General features: G+C 41.2%; 1 protein-coding gene across 1 annotated transcript in view; it reads right to left on the reverse strand.

Annotated features, from left to right (window-relative positions):
- The window catches only part of PCDH15 (protocadherin related 15), an 858,090-nt gene that overhangs the window by 406,134 nt on the left and 436,254 nt on the right, over positions 1–15,702 (reverse strand). Inside the window, exon 8 of the mRNA XM_090144727.1 lies at positions 9,032–9,079. The gene's annotated coding sequence lies outside the window, so the exon portion shown is untranslated. The remainder of the gene's footprint in view (positions 1–9,031; positions 9,080–15,702) is intronic.

Here is a 15,702-nt window from a genome sequence, read left to right on the forward strand (position 1 = left end):
CTTTAAAGCATAACCAGCAAACCCAATGATTGGCATTTTTTTTTCTTCCTTGTGAAATATATCAAATCTTTCAGTATTTTCACTGTCTCCTTTTTCACACCTCTATGCTGGTACATGGTAGTAGCCATCATTTAAATTATGCATTGATGGTGAATTTATGTGATACATTATCTAGCAGCTAGAGGAAAAGTGGACTCTGCTATCATAACCATTGAGGTTGTTTTTCCTTCCCTGTTGATTTACATCCAAATAACCCAACTTATCAACTTTGCAAATGTCAATCTGCACCAAAGCAGGCAGCTGAACAGCTCTTAAGCAGGCACTCTCCTTGGGACTGAAAGGTCACTGTGTTACTGAATCTTATTGTGGAAATATACTCAGGTTTGGGAGGACTTTCTCACCGACCATGAAAATAATCATTGAAGGATTCAACAAAGAAACATCAAGGCCTCAGACTAAATTAAATAAAAACAGTTAAAGTAATCGATTTAAAGTGCGGACAGAAACACACACTTCTAATAGACTCAATAATGCAACAGCACCATACCCAAAGGAGGAGCACCCACTGATTGAGGAACCACTGTCTCAGCAGATTTGGCTGCCAGCTCTCTTCTGGGAAGTCAAAACTGCAAAATCTGCTGGGGCTGACTATAGTTTCCATGTAGGAATTCCCTTCTTGGCACCTGCTTTCTAACAGTTCATAATTCCCTTTCAAACGTGCTTTTCTTCCCTTTCCTTTGTCTCGCGTTTCTTTTGGGAAACACAGATTACTACACTTCCTCCAGGGATGCAATCTAAAAGGTGACATTACAGAGCAGGAAACCATCACAAAGAACCTGGGGCTCTCTGTTCTAAAAATACACAGCAGAATCAGGAGGAACAACCTGGGTTATTGGAGGTGCCTTGCAATAGCTCAGGAAGCAGTACGGTTGAACATGCTAATGAGAGCTGAGGTGCCAGTCTGACCATTCAAATTAGAGCTGCAGCTACTTAACTGAGAATATCTGTAAACCAGATTACCTTCAAATAATGATCCTATTTATGTGCAAAAGCATGTGCTAGAAGCCTAACTGTTGGGGTGCGTGAATGTGCAATGCATAAGTAAAATATGGGGCCTATCAGCAAACTTGTAATAGCGTGTGTAAGAATACAAACTGCTTCAAAAGAGATGTCCAATGATCTTAAGCTACTAGTGCTGCTGGCTGGCTAGCTTGCACTGTGATGCTATGTTAGCAGCAAAGCACCAGTATCTTATTCTTCACAGTTTTAAAGGAGAAAATGTAGAAGATGGACATAGGGTAAATATATGGCTCAAGAAGTTGAGCCCTAAGGTCAAGTGGAGAGCCAGACTCAAGTGCATGCATCACCCATAAGAAACAGCACTGCAAGAACACATTCTCATGTGCAAGAACTACTTTGAGTGAAGAAACTGTAGTGATCCAGATGTTACTGCAGAACTAATCAAAATATTCTCAACTCTGTAAGAACAAAGCCATTTTTGTCACAAACAAGGATACTCTCGCCCATAAGCAAGCTTCTGTAGGGCAAGACTTGCCCTCAAGAATGGTGAAATCTTGTGACAGCACTGTCAAAACACCCTGACAGTTCCACACTACTCATACTCTGCTTCTTGCTACCTCAAAAGAGAACAGGAATGGGTTTGAGAGCACCCAGTAGCATCGGACAGGGTGGCAAAACTGATTCCCAGACAAATCAAACTGCCAGACAGCAGGAAAAAAAATATATATATATCCTTTCCTTTAAGTCAGGTCAGCTCAATTATGCACTACAGTTATTTACACAGTAATAGGAAAACCTTGCAAAAAAAACAAATCAGATAAATTCACCAGACAAGAGATTTCACAACTGAGCTATGTGTTTAAAAATTTCATTTCACAATGGCTTTTCGCATGGGGAAGATCAATGTCTGCTCCTTTATCTGTTAATGTCAGTTCTTTGGTTTACGACACACTTTTTCCAGCAACTTCACTCCCACATCAAAACCATCAGAATGTTTATCAATAACCATTAATAACGGGGGTTTCTAAGTCAATTTCTCTAATTTCAGCACAATATCCCATAGTACAAGAGAGCTGAAAATTAACACACACACACACATATATATATCTTCTTGATAATGCCTAACTGCACAGCAGTGATGCAAAGAACAAATCAAGTAGGAAGGGAATGGAGAATAGTACAAAAATACCATAATTATTTTACACTGATCATTTTAATGCCTTCCTACAGTAAATGTTTATAGAATAGGGAAAGTCCTTGATAAAGAAAGGAATCTCCTACAAAGTCAGCTTGACTACATGGAGAGGGAGAGGTGAAAAAAGTCACCAAGTTAAACAGGGATTAGAGTTGAAGTGCAGTTAGGGCTATCATTGCCTGCCTATGCTGTAAGAATGAAAGAGCGAGGCAGCAACGAAGGAGCATGGCCATGAAAGAGCACAGTCACTGGGACTGCAGAGGCCACCAGCGCTGCCGTAGGGTTACTGCTTCACAGCTTGGCAGCTGGAGACAAGCACCAGGGCTCAGGAACTGAGCCCCCACAACGAAAGCTGATTACACGCAGCACTGAACCCACAAGGTGCTCCTGGGTTAGGGCTTAAGCTGATTAAGCCTGAGGATGCCAGGCTTTGCCGATGGGAAATGTTGCTGGTTCAGGAATAAGCTGAGGAGTTCATGTGGAAGGAGCTACAGGACTCAGTTTACAGCTAATAGAGGCAAGAGGACTGGCTATTCTAAAGCTAAAGAGATTGCAGGTAACGTGATTAGAGACCGTTATTGGGATAATGAAATACTTTATGATCTCACGATGAAAACCAGTTGTAAATCACCTTTTTAGGGAAAAGTACTACTCGCAAAAGGGGAAATACCATTTCTTTTCAAAAACTGGGACATCATACTTATCACTCTTATTTTTCTGTCCTCACAGGAGGTTTCTGGTCCTTGGTGTCCAAGTGCTAAATTATTTTTCTTCACAGAGTAGAACAGCAGGCAGTTTTGACACTAAGCTTCGACTAATGAGTTTAGTTTTCTACTTCATAATTAGCAGAATTGAATCAACTCCAGCGTTGTTTTCTTTCCCACACAAAACTATCAGTTGTTGCTTTGACATCAATATTCTCCAGGGTTTTGCTGTTTGTTTCTTAAAAAGACCAATCCTCCTCCACCGGAGGATGGATGTGTCCACACATCCACTGGATGTGTGACTTGTCTCAGCAAAGCAGTGATGCTGTTCTCTGCTGCATGAGACTCAGCATTCTGTTGGAGGGCTGGTCTTGAAGGAAACACGTCTTGACTAGCATTACTCAGTGAAAATTCCTTTGATAAGAAACCATCTCCTTTGGTTGAAAGTAAGGAACCTCCAGCTTGCTGCTTGATGTGTCCCACATCATCATCATGCTGCTATTGAAACAGAAAACATTCGTTGGCAGGATAAGTCTGTCGAAAGCCTGAAGCAAATGCTATCCCACGGCTGAAGCTGCTCCTGGGATGACTCTCTACATTTGCCTATCCTTTAGCACTTCAACACATGCATTCATAAACACAAACGTTATTCTCCATCCCCTCTCTCTCCCCTTCCTCCTGCATTTATCTTCATAAAGGGTTAAAGGATTCGTCTAGGATGAACGAAAGTAGTTCTTGTTACAGTAAATGAGAGGCATAAAGTACCATTCAACATAATAATTGTGCAGATGGTAGTCTTTGCTGTTTACAGGAGCCCTGACATTACTTCTGCAAATTCCCAGGAGGCCAACTCCAGTTCCCTCATAGCAGACCTCACTGCAAAGCTGCTCCATCAGTTAGATTGCTCAGAATGCAGAAGCACGTTTCCTTGCTGGTTTGAACAATGAGCAACATATTATGCATTCCCTGCATTATTTATGTTGGTTACCTTTTACAACAGTATTTATTTATTTATTTGAAGTTTCCATCTGCAGGTTCTGGCTACCATTCAAGCTGCTGCCCTGCAATTGTTCTCTAATGGGTATCTGTTCTCCCAAAACAGCTGTCTTCAGGGTCCTATTACAGTATGCAAGCTAACAGTGACAGGATATTTGTACCAATCCCTTTTTTTCTATATGAGGTTGTTACTCAAAATCCCAAGAATTGACTCATTATATTAGAACTTCCCTTCATTATTAATTAGTTAATTAATTAGATTCACATCCTCGTGACTTCTTCAGTCCTGACAAAAGTGTTCAATACTGTATTTGAAATGACAAGCCACGTGATAGGGCAATATTTTCTATCATTCTAGACATTTTATGAAAAGCAAGTCGGTGCAAATATGTTATTTCGCATGACTAGGGCTTCTCACATTCCTCATCTTCTTTTAATTTGCCTTTTTATTTTTTCACCTGACATTCTTACCCAAGATCCCAAGATTATTTATGGAATTAAGATGCTTTAAAATAACTGAATAATCTTTCAGACTTTTAGCACCTATGTTGTATACGGATCCAAACAATTTAGACCCTATATATCTAATATCACTTGATTGTGAGCAAAAACATAGTCTGAGTCTTGCCACATCCAACAGCCAGCACCCACCTGTCTGCAAGGACTCTTCCATCTAGGGATGTCCACAGAGAATATGAAGGTGTAAACAGACTGTAGTTCTGTCTGCTGATAGTAATATTCCACTGCTAACTCTATCAGTAAAGACACAGCAGCAGAAGTTTTTACAACTACAAGCCTGAAGGTTTTTTTGCCCAACACTGAATATTTTTCATACCCTATTACTACAGTGTATCTTTACGATTATTGTTAGTCACTGGAAATATAAGAAGGTGCAGGTATCTTTCAAGCAAATCTTACACTCCACATGTTCTAATTTCTAGGAATTACAGACAGAACTGCATATATATGTGCCCCCGCTGTCCTTAACACAGTAGTCCCAGATTTACTGCTGCATTATGATTCAGCTTCTGCACTTCCACATCATGCAGCTGGAGTCAAGGCAACCCTCGCTACCAATACAAGCTGGGGGATGAAAGAATTCAGCACAGCCCTGCCAAAAAGACCTGAGGGTGCTGGTGGATGGGAAGCTGGACATGAGTCAGGAACGTCCCCTCACAGCCCAGAAAGGCAGCCATACCCTGGGCATCAGAAGAAGTGTGGCCAGCAAGTTGAGGGAGGTGATCCTGTCCTTCTGCTCTGTGCTGGTGAGGCCTCATCTGGAGCAATGAGTCCAGATGTGGAGTCCTCAGTACAGGAGAGACATGGACCTGGTGCATCCAGAGGAGGGCTGCAAACATGATCCAAGGGATGGAACACTTCTCCTACAGGCTGAGAGAGCTGGGGCTGTGCAGCCTGGAGAAGTGAAGGCTGTGAGGTGACCTTTCCTACAGGAAAAAAGGGGACAGACTCTTTAGCAGGGTGTGTTGTGACAGAAGAAGGAAAAATGTTTTCAAGCTTAAAGATGGTAGATTTAGGTTAGATATAAGGAAAAGTCTTTTAGAGTGAGGGTGGTGAGACCCTGGAATAGGTTGCCCACAGATGTGGTTGATGCCCCATCCCTGGTGACTTCCAAGATGATGCTGGATTAGGCCCTGGGCAACCTGATCTGGCTGTGGTATCCCTGCTCATTGCAGGGCAGTTGGACTAGATGATGTTTAACAGTCCTTTCCAACTCGAAGGATTCTATGATTCTATCTCAAAAATTACATGACATGAAAAGTGAAGGAGAGCAGAGGAGGTATGACTGGTATTCTAGCCCTCTGAGGTGGCTGAATATGTCACATGAAAACATCCATAACATCCTCTGAGACCAATCCAATGTAAGCAAATACTGTTTTCGAGTCCCAGCTGTGTTTGGAGCGTCCTTTGAGAATTTCATTCCTGTCTTTGGTTGTATGTCTTCTAACTTCAAATCAAAGCATACCAAAGATGTACTTAAATCCACTTGATTTTCTATCAGTATTATTATGTTTTATTACCTCACTTGTATTTCAGCCCTTAATATATTTTTAAAAAGCAAACAGACGTTTGTTTTGTTATGAAAGCACATCAATCCCTTAATGGGGAGGTACGGAGGCACACCGTGCCAATACTTGTCCTTCTCTACAATTCTCCATGCTTAAATCTACCTTCTGATGACAAGTAAAGAAAGCCTATGCAACAGAAATGAGCATAGCAGAAGAGGGGAAACATCTGCCTGTTACTTCTTCCTTGTCCTTATCACAGAATGGCTTATATTGGAGGGACCTTAAAGATCATGTAGTTTCAACCTCTTTGCCACAGGCTGGATCAGGCTGCTCAGGATCTCATCAATCTGGCTCTGAACACCTCCAGAGATGAGGCATCCACAACATCCATATGCAGCCTGTTCCAGAGCCTCACCATCCTCTCAGTGATGAATGTCTTCCTAACATCTAACCTAAACCTACCCCCTTTTAGTTTAAAGCCATTTCACTTTGTCCTATCACTATCAGATCAAGTAAGAAGTCAGTTCTCCTGCAGTAAGCTCTCTTCAAGTACTGGAAGGCCTCAATGAGGTCTCCCTGGAGCCTTCTCTTCCCCACGCTGAACTAGCCTAGCAGCCTCAACCTGTCTTTGTAGGTGCTCTGCCACTTAGCTTTGCAGAATCCTCCTGCAGTTTTACAGAGTCAGCACTCGACTTCGCTGCTCTGAATAAAAGCATCATCAGCACACTGTCATCTTTTCCAGTTCATTTATCAGAAGAGTATCACAGGTTTTAACACAGATTCTTTTGAGACCCTCCTACCGTCATCCGCTCACTCAGAAAACTGATCATTCAGTTCTAACTTCTGTTTCTTATCTACAGACCATGTTTTTTCATCTAAGCAGCTTTTTTTTTTATCTGGCAGAAGTGCAACTTTACGATAATGAAATAGAGTGTCTCGTCCTTATGGCTTTAATGATTAATTCTCACAGGGTTAGGCATAGGGTAAAACTTAGCCATATTGCCCTTGGAAGGGCAATGCACTGAAGTGCACTGGCTGCTTTCAAGGTCTGGGGGCTGACTGGAGACTTCTGGACAGGAGGAGGCAGATGGGCTGCTATGTGAAGATCAATTCCTTGTCTGTTACTTCTTGTAGTCCTGCAATGGTCATCCAATGCAAGGCTAGGATTCCCACTTGCAGCTGCCTCAGACTTCACAGGATAACACTTGGAACTCAAAGTTTAAAATCCAAGAATTTCTTTGATTGGAATCTAGAGCATTTAATTTCCTAGCTTCTAAATTATTTAGGTTGAATTGTGACTTCTTGGTAAGAAGGATTTGAAGGAAACTGCCCAGATTCCTGCCCAGCTTCAGCTTTTGTAATCTGGACAAACAAACAAACAAAACACAACCCTGTTAATAACCACTGAGAGAATGGCAGCACACTTATTAAATTTTAGCCTGTCTTTGTTATACTAATCCACACAGCCATCAAAAATCATCCATTAAACACTTGTGTCCTCCACAGTATCACGCAAGCTTAACAAATTCTATCAAAGACTTTGTGCTGACATTACTAAAGGAAGCAATCCACAGAACTGGACACAAGACCTATCCCTTCCCAATACTTCTAATGAGCCTCCTGCAACCTGGTAAGCCACCTCTCCTTACAGCTTGCCATGGTTTCCTCTTTCCCCTGCTCCTTATCTGCCTGAGCCAGCTTCTTATAATTCCTTTATGAATCTGCACCATCTCCACTTTAAATAATAATTTCCTTTGGGAACTGTACTGAATGAATGCTTCCTTGAAATCTAGATAGCTTAAGCCCACTGTGTTAGTGTAGTCTGAGATCCACTTTTCTCAGCAAAAACAAAACGTTAAGTTAGTCTGAGAAAATCATCCTCTAACGCATTCTTCTTTCTTTTTGCATTTTATCCCACTTTCCACTTTTATTATGTTCTTGATTACTGTTTTTCCAGTAAATACAAACGTTGCAATAATCTAATTTGTATGTAACTTTCTTTAGTATCTTTGCACCTATGTTAGCATGCACTGGTGAAAAGCACTATCCCCATATTGAAACACACGTTATGATTTTTTGCTACCAGACTGCCATGGCTGGAGGTAAAATCAGAAAAGTAATGCATTCGGTCTCTACAACAGAGGTAACTAATAAAAATGACAGCTTTCCTATCCCTTACCCTCCTGCAAATAAATCACACAGACCCAGCAAAAACAACATCTCTCCTTTTGGTAGAAGAAGAAACAGAAGAAACATAGCAATGTAGGATGGTTTTGTACCCTAATGTTTGCAATATTAAACTAATAATGGAGCATTTAGAAGTGCAGTGGAAACAGTGAGGAGAGAAATGCATGGATAAGAATTATACCGTGTCACTTTACAACAACTGCCAAGTATTGTTCATGAGGTTTTTTAGTGTGATAACAGTTAATACTTCCTTTGTGTTTTCCATAGCAAAGAAAATCTTTACACTGCAGTTTACTCCACCATCAGAATTCAGTGCAAGACGTCAGCAAAAAGAACCTGAAATATTTCCACCTTCTTATGCTTTGCTACTCTTTATTTGAAATCCCAGGTAAAAATTTACAAGTGAAAACACGACTCGAAGAGAGAGAACCCAGGTCATGACATGCATTTCCAACAAAAAGAACCATCTTTTCCCTGTGGTACAGCTGAGTTGCTGAGCTGATTTCCATCTTGTGATTCAAATCAACAATTTAATTCTTAGTGCCGTGGAGCGTGCAGCAGACATCATTCCAAAAGCTTCCTATGGATAGATTTTCAATCACTTCCCTACATCGTTTTCTAAGTTAATCTTTATAAAGGACATGACTTTCAGTCACAAGTGCATCACATAAGCCTTACTCTCATCATATAACTCTATACAGATGTTTTAGCATAAGAAATGTAAGTAAAAGAATGGAGCAGTTTCCAGGAAAAGCACTAGATGAAGTGGGACATGAAAACAACCCATAAAGAGGTAGTCTGAGCTTCTGGGAATGCATGTTACTAAATGCATTGCTGGATAGTGAATTTTGGAAACCACTTTTGCCAAAAGCATGAAAATATTAAATGGGAAATAACGGTACCTTAACTGCACTGCTCAGACACAAATGTTTAGATGATACGTTGATTACCTGGAAAATAGAAAATAGAAAATTAGTAATACTGTTCATATTTTAATTACCAACTGATAAGAACACGTGGTATCACATGTTTTTCCCTTTTTAAAACAGGGGTTTTAGCTTTCAAAACAAACAAATTTTTGATATCTGCTATTTTATTCCTGATGAAGGTAGCTTCAAATAAGAAAACAATGCCAAGATGCACTCTGCTGGAGTTGCATAAGCAAGCCTAGGATACAGGTAAGCATCCTATCTATTCTCTTTTTGTTATTATAACCTCCTTTGCCTAACTCTCTTGTTTATTTCATAATTATAACATCTTAATATCCATTGATTATACAGTTGCCTAGAAGAAATGAAGGAAAAATTCTCATTAACTTTCATACTTTTGTACTATCTACTTTAAGACACAGCTAGCAGGCTCTTATCTCTAATTCCACCTTAGGATGTTCTCTGTCACTCCCCAACCTAAAACACCCAACAGGAAAAGGAGACCTCAGGACATTGAGGAGATGTGAGGAGCCCACCAGACGAAATGAGTGGTCACTGGGTATGCTCTGATTTTTCCCTCAGATTGCCTCATCCTGGTAGCATCTTGCACCAAACTTTTGGAGGTCTGCATGCATGCTGCCTCTCAGAATAGCAACTCTTGTATGTACTTCAAGGATTAGAACTGCTTGGATGGTTTGCTGAGCCATTCAGAAAATGTGACTGTAAGCTAACCTTGTTTAACAAAACTCAAGCTCTGAATGGTTCCCAATGTCATGCCCAAAATTGTAATCTCAAACTAAGAATTTGTATATAGACCTGTTTTCAGACAGGGCAGGGACAACAGACCTAAACCAAATCTATGTAAGACAGTTCCAAAATAGAAAAAGCTGCAATGTGCAAGGCACACCTACGGTGTGGGCTGAGCATTACTTGCTCCCCAAAGGCCAAATCTCAGGGGTGGGATTGACTCAGTGCATCTGAATGGGACTTTTTCTTTGGCTGGATCTTCTACACTCTTAGTAGCTAGCTTGAAAACTGAACTGCATCATTGCTGGGATCACTTGACCTTTCTTGGCAAAATTCAGCTCATTTTTCTATGAGAGCACCCATTAGCATTATCTTCAGCCAATTCTGTGTGAAGCAGAGATGTTTTGCATCTTGCTGCTTCCTCTTTCATTTCAGAATTCATTAGTTATCTATGCAATAGGAGTCAATTATCCAGAATATGCAAAAAGCCATGACTTGATCAGTAAAACAACAAAACTTATTCTGTTAATCAACAGCACATTGGCTATTTCCTACATTCGAGTTATCCAGCTTGCCAAGCTCTTAGAGCAGAAAGTAGACATAGTTAGGTACAGCTGGTTCCCTCTGCAATAACTGAAGCTGTTGTTTTGTTCTTTTGTGGAATGAATGCATGGTAGGCTGGGTAGGAAGGATTTATAAAAGAACTTGAGGCTTTTTAAGGTTGATGGAAGTTCGCAGACACAGGTGGATGCTGTGCTGACCTCAAACAAGATGTCAGAAAAGCAAATAAATGCTATTTTATTAGCCTTCAAAATAAGGAAGTAAAATGAGGTAACTTCAGTAACAGCAATTTGTATGTAGGAATAGCAAACTTTTCCCCAGAACAGGTCAGACAGATGAAAACATTTCTCCCTCTAAAACATAAAAAGTATAGGCAAAAAATTAAAAACAGAGCAAACATAAGAAGTAAGCAATATGCAGTTTGTTACAGCACATGTCTGATTGTGTTTCTGTGCCTTCTAGTAGGCAAACAATGTACTGCTCAACCAGGACAGAAGGACAGCTGCTGCTGGAGCACATGCACTGCTCTGCATGAAAGGACCATTCTATCAGCACCATGGTTACCACCAATTCAATATCCCACCAAAAGAATTACATATTTCATCCACACAGACCTACAGCATTAAGGTTCCAATTAGTTCGTCCAGACAATGCCCAGCCTTCCATGCATGTCGTGGAAGAATACAACAAATTGCATTGCCATGGGAACAAGGTTTACTACTTGCTTTACGAACAGATTAATGCCTACTGTCAGCAGGTTTTATGATAAATGATCGTCATTTTGAATTTCTGTAATGAAGATGCATCGTGCTTTCTGTAGTTCACGCTGTAGAACACTCTTCCTCATACTCATCAAGGGCTTTTAGTATAACACATTTTCCAGAAGCATATGCTGTTTAGATAGTGATAATAGTGGATTTTTTTTAATGATAAGAGGAAGATGCTTCAGCCCTGAGTTTTCTGCTGTGCTAGAAGGTCGCTGTGCCTGTGACACTGGCCTGGGACGTGGTGCAAGAGGAGGGATCAGCAGATGTAAGGTGTCTCCATCCACATACTGTGATGTAGCTTGGAGGCCTCACTCACACCCCCACCATTCCTGTGGTTCCAAGCAGATGAGGGATCCATCGCTTACCTCCCTGCTGGAGGGAGCAGAGCATTTGGTGCCACTGGAACTGGGCTTCTGGATTGGTTTCCTCTAAAATCAATCTCATTCACATTCACCAAAACTACTTTAATCTGACTCGAAATGCTGTAAACGCAAAGGATTGAAGGATTCACTTCAAAGACATGCCAATGCTCCAAAACCAAACATTAACTCTATTTAATCCCAGAAGAAAGGGATGGGATATAAAAAAACTTAAGAAAATAACACCAGTATGGCGGAGTCCAATAAGGATGTGCTTTCTATATAATTTAGAACTAATTCCTAGCCCATGTCTGAAAATACTGTGCAGTACCAAAGTCATCCTGGGAGGCAAGAACTGGGGACCCTTCAGTTATGCAGTAGGCAATCAGTCACCCCTAAACCCAATCTCAGATCAACGACTGGACGTTTGGCCTCTTATTTCTACGCTGTTTCTTCAGCGATGCAAGAACCAACAGAAGGCATCCTGAAATTCTGCTCCATCTTCTCTTGTAACCAGATGTGTACATTGTCATTAAATTACAGAGGAAGCACAAATTGCATGTTTGTATAATCATTTCAAATTATTTTGCTGACTAAATACATTCTCAAGGCTGTAATTCAAGGCTCACTTAATTTCTACCATTGATAACTGCCTAAAAAACAAATCTTGTCATTTAATCTGAAACACGTTTTCACTAAATTTCAAAGATCCTCATTTTTTTTGGAGGACAATTTTCTCCCTTCTGAGTAATACAGTAGAATATCTCTCCAGTAGCAGAGGAAAAAGGACAAGCTCGTGAAGAGGACATATTCAGAAAACTCTGCTCTTGGAAGAACACTCATGAGCAATGCCAAAGCCACAAAGTATTTCTGCCTAGAAGCCTACAATTATTAATTTCCTGAAGACTGATGGAATTGATGGTAAGTACAAACACTTCCAGTATACAAATGGAAAATCATTTGTTGTAAGAAGGGTCAGGTTTCCACCAAGGAGTTGTGTGGGAAGATGAACGAAATCAAGAACAGGAACACAGATTGGGCACGATGGTACAAAAGTATGACTAAGCCCAAGGAGCAGGAGACAAGAATCCAAGGGTAGTAGTCAGCATCCCCGAGTGCAGCTGCACCAGCAGCACGTATCACTCGAGAAAAGGGACCTTACACACAGTGGAAAGAGCTGATCAAAGGACTAGTTGTCTCCTTCCCAGTCCCTGCTGTCCTAAGAGGATGTTTGTCATAGCTGACCCTATAGCTCATAGCTCATAGGCTCTGGAGATGGTGAGATCAGGGAACTTCCAGCCTCCTTGGTTACCCTAAGCATGCTTCCAGTCACAACGAGCACCATTCCCTTCCCACCACTTAAAGTCTGCCCAGTGCTGTGTGTAGCAGCTGGCACAGCCATGCCATTATCTTTATTTAAAAAGAAAAAAAAAAAAAAAACAACAGCATAAAAGTATCCAGATTCTGGTTTGAAGTAAGCTTTGATATTCAGAATAAAGAACAAGGGAGAGACGTAAGGCTTAAGCTGAAGGTAGGGTTTCCAGTAGGTGGTTACACTTCAGCTCATGGCCTACCTGAAGGTCCCATGCCCCTCACCTCCCAGACACCACCACCTCTGCTGGCCCGGCTGCAGATACCTTTCATGCAGGATATTGTTCATTAGAAACTTCTGAAAAGTTCATTAAGTTTACTTTTTGGTCTTTGATGTAATCTCTTTGCTTCCACTTTCACTCAGCCTCTTCTCTCCTTCACTAAAACGAGTGACTGAGAAGTAGTTGTAAAAGTATGTTAAAATGAGCATGAAGAGTAATATCATTAAAACTATCTAAGGAATGCAAATCCACGTTTTGCATGAGGCAAGAATCTTGAAACTCTCAGGCATCTCTGAAAATTACCATCTTTATTTTAATTAGGGAAATTTTACCTACAGTGATACTTACAGTACATATATTTCCATACTTAACACCTTAGCAACCTCCATCTCTACAATTTTTTGGTGTCTGATCTTAAATCCTTACACTGCTAGGATACACTCAGTAAACAAAAAAGAAATCACAAATGTTTAACATCTCTCTGAATACTCATAACTTGCTTTCTGCACAGACTAACCACATGTTTTTTACAAGGAAAGGCTCTCCCCTGCTTAAAGCTCATGCTGAATTCAGGTTCTCTCCTGGTTTTCACAACGCATCCTTTGGAGGGACCAGCCTCACCCAACACAGAACACAAGATTTTGAGAAAGGAACCTGAAGACTTCATTGGTCCTAAAGGATAAATGCATCAAGTCCTACAGTGCAGCACTGATAGCACTGAACTCTGATCTTTATGGCTACAGATTTCTAAGACCATTCCTCCCATAGGGAAATTTTTGCATAGTCAGCTACTGGGTTGCATGAAGCTGTGTTCCCTTTTCCAAAGAGAACCAACATCACTAAGCAGCTTTGGAGCAGGGAAGCAGATTTGCTTGGCATGCTAACATTCCTTCTCCTCTCCTGTAGAAAAAAAATGCTTGATTCTGCCAGAAGAATTTGTGTAAATTAAAGTTTCCATCAAGATGAGCACAAATGTAGTGATATTCTCCTCGCTATACAACTCTATTCTCACTCACTGTACAACTCAACTTCCAAGATGGAAGAGGAGAATTTCTTGGCACCTCAGCTCTCCTTACAGAAATGTTGTCCAACACCTGTGAGTCACTACAAGTTGAAGTTGTGGTCAGGCATCTCCTGTTTCCCTGCAACCCTCTTCCCTTCAGAAGGACGAGCCATCTCCAGACAGAGTCCTACAAACTCTCAGTGTTAGAAAGGTGGCTCTGACATAAGCTGATCAGTGTGACATCTCTGAGCCCAGCGTCTTTCTGTTATATCAGATGTGAATAGAACAGGCAGTAAAACCAGACATTGAATTTCTTGCATTTTTTGAAACTTCATTTAGTGAGCTTGTAGCCCAAACAACAGATCACACAGGTTCACACCTCAACCTGCAGACCGTGAAAGCCCTGCTGGGATTGTGTGAATCATTTTAGAAATAAGACAAAAGTGAAGACAGCTCCCAGAAGACATTAGAAAAGCATGCAGAAATGTATGATGCTCAGACGCTTCTTAGAAAGCACAGGTGACTAAAGCACACATGTACACAGTTTATCAAGAGTTTATCCTCCCTTTGATTTCCCTCTGTCGAACATCACTCATTCTCATAGAAAAGTCTACACTGGAGCTCCCTCTCTCTGGGTTTCTCTTGTTATGCTGACAAAAGCTTTCTTCCACTTCATGCGTTCCCAAGAATTCCTTTCCAATGGTCTCTGGTCACACTGCACCAGGATTCACTGAAGGAGCATCCTGCACTCACCCAGCAGCTTACCATCTCCTCTTTCGCATACTGTGTCTGTAGTGTCGTGGCAAAAGAAATCAGTTGAAATCTTGCTGGCAAAATGAAGTGCCATTGTCACTTCAAACCAGCAGCAGAGAAGCGTTAGTATTATCTCAGTCTTTCCTTTTGCCTTCAGTTTACTCACTGGGGATGCTACCTGCCTTTGGAAAGCGTTCTTTGCTGAGTATTACTGGATACAGCATTTAACTCAGACAGCATGGGAACACTGCCTTGCTCCTTTCTCAACGTGAGAGCAGATGGAGAGAATCACAGAATCACAGAATTGCCAGGGTTGGAAGGGACCTCAAGGATCATGAATCTCCAACCCCCCTGCCACATGCAGGGCCACCAACCATTCCACCTAATGCTAGACCAGACTGCCCAGGGCCCCGGAGTGGATGATGTACAGTCTCAGGCATAATCCCTCACTCAGACTTGGTGCTCTCCACCAGACACGGAGGAGTTCCTGAACTGGGATGATGGGATCTGTATGACACAACTGTACTGAGCTTTACACCAGTGGCTGCTCCTCCACACTTGTGCATACTCAGCACTCAGCTCTCTCCCTCACTCTCTGAAAGAGGCAGGAATGTTCTTGAGCAGTATATTGAACAGGAGTTGTCTCAGTTTTTTTATCCCCTTGTCCCATTCTAGGCTGCGTTTGACTTGTTCAATATTATCCCTATTTACATGGATTTATTCAAGAAGACCCTCAGCCATGTGAACAGACCTAAGGTTCCAAATAAATTAATTCTTAGTTCCATCTCCCCCATTATCTCTTCATCCACAAATAGCTATAATTAATAACAAAATAACTCACATCCTTTAATGTTCACAACAA

Source organism: Phasianus colchicus, chromosome 8, assembly GCF_987193195.1.
Source record: "Phasianus colchicus chromosome 8, bPhaCol1.hap1.1, whole genome shotgun sequence".
Lineage (NCBI taxonomy): Eukaryota > Metazoa > Chordata > Aves > Galliformes > Phasianidae > Phasianus > Phasianus colchicus.